At 37.3% G+C, this 1,691-nt stretch overlaps 1 protein-coding gene across 1 annotated transcript in view; it reads right to left on the bottom strand.

Moving 5' to 3' along the window:
• LOC107572820 (uncharacterized) overlaps window positions 1–1,389 on the bottom strand; it is a 6,164-nt gene extending 4,775 nt beyond the window's left edge. Inside the window, exons 1-2 of the mRNA XM_016259254.1 lie at window positions 1,041–1,389; window positions 437–641 (exon numbers count right to left, since the gene is read on the bottom strand). The gene's annotated coding sequence lies outside the window, so the exon portion shown is untranslated. The remainder of the gene's footprint in view (window positions 1–436; window positions 642–1,040) is intronic.
• Window positions 1,390–1,691: the final 302 nt, after the last annotated feature.

Below are 1,691 nucleotides of genomic sequence, written 5' to 3'. Positions count from 1 at the left end.
GTGTGTATGTGGTTTCTTACCTTATTCTGTTGGAACACTACTGAGTGACAAGGGTAGCCAGAAGTGAAATAGCATATGTGAGAGTACAGTGTGATAATACTCCTTCCTCCCCATATCTAATAAAGTAAGTGAGACTCCCCCACTCCCTGACAGCTCTCAACAGAAAGGTACACTATAGATAAGTGCAAAAAGGAATTAAACAGAATTTATTATTTTAGATTTTTTTTTCTTATGAATAAGTATTTCTTGTTTGAGTAATCGATTAAATGAAAATCATAAAAAGAATTTACAGTCTTTGTGCTGCCTTTTCAAATTCACACAATCACCTTCGACACAACAGTTGAAAACTTTTCACTTGTGGTATAACAAATCCCTTATAAAACTTCAAAATGAGATCACTTGCAATTTGTAAATTGGTAAACCCACAAATTCTCACCTTTTCAAATGATCACCTTCAAACAATCACATTTGAAAACAACAACAACAAAAACAAAGCATACACAATTAAAGCTCACCTCAGAATGAGCACTTATATGAAACGTCCCTTCAAATGTTTACTCACAGTTCACGAGTTACTCACAGTTACTCAAGTTCCATAGTCCACTTGAATTACCACAGTTCCCTGTTTATCAGTTCAGTCACTAAAAAAACGGAAAAAATGAGAGGAATACCGTAGAACGATAAATTAGAGGGAGTTGACTGGACGTAGAGTGCGTTGAAATAAACTGAAGATCACAGTAGTTTTAAGTGTGCAAGTTCAAAAATTCACTCAGTCTTGTAAAAATATCCCACAGATAAACGGTCTCAAAAAGCATCAAACTGAGATGAATCAACCTGAGATGTCACTTGGATGGCAGGGTAGCAACACAATCTTCAACCTTGAATCGGCGGATAAGTTAAGTCTCTGCATTAACTGCATTATACAGCGATCTCGGTCTTTTCAATCAAGACACCAGAGGTGCAAAATACAGCAAAAGGACATGCAACCATGTCACTTGATGACAAAAATCAAGCAGGGTTTTCACTTTAAGCGTACTCACAGCTTCCGTGGTCTTCCATATGTTACTGCGTCATTTTAACAGCCAACACATACCACTAGAACAAAACTAAATAAAACTCCTTTCTGCTATGAACTGCGGTTCACTGTACACACTTTCACTTAGTGCTGTCGTCCTTTATTCGACTTAAGCCTCGATAATCTTCCGTTGAAGCAACTTTATCGAACGAGCTTCTCGATGACAACACTGCACTCACTTCTGTGTGTGACACACTCATACACCGCGCTCTTCTTCGTCTCTCCCTGCTGCACTTGCAGCACGCGCAAAAAGCGGACCACTCGCCAAAATAAAAGTATCCCAAAGATAATCTCTTTTCAAAATAATATACCCGTTACATATGCTAAACGTGCAACTGGTTGTATTTTTTGGAGTTTCACTTTTATGCGTGGGGTGGGGGCACCCACTGGCAGACGAGCCACGAGCACTTTGTTATATGTTCTACATTTCATGTATTTATGTAACATATATTCTACATTAAAAATACATTTAGAATGAACAATAACTGCTGTACAAAGAGTAAAAAAATAAATAAATAAAAATGCAGAAAAGCCGCCTCTTTTTCCGAATTGCGTAGATGACCACAATTTTTCTTTCATCTTTTCTGATAATTTTTCAGTCAAATCGTTTTATGTG

This window comes from Sinocyclocheilus grahami, unplaced genomic scaffold (genome assembly GCF_001515645.1).
Source record: "Sinocyclocheilus grahami isolate Dianchi unplaced genomic scaffold, SAMN03320097.WGS_v1.1 scaffold1816.1, whole genome shotgun sequence".
Lineage (NCBI taxonomy): Eukaryota > Metazoa > Chordata > Actinopteri > Cypriniformes > Cyprinidae > Sinocyclocheilus > Sinocyclocheilus grahami.
This window is presented reverse-complemented; position numbering and strand designations above follow the sequence as displayed.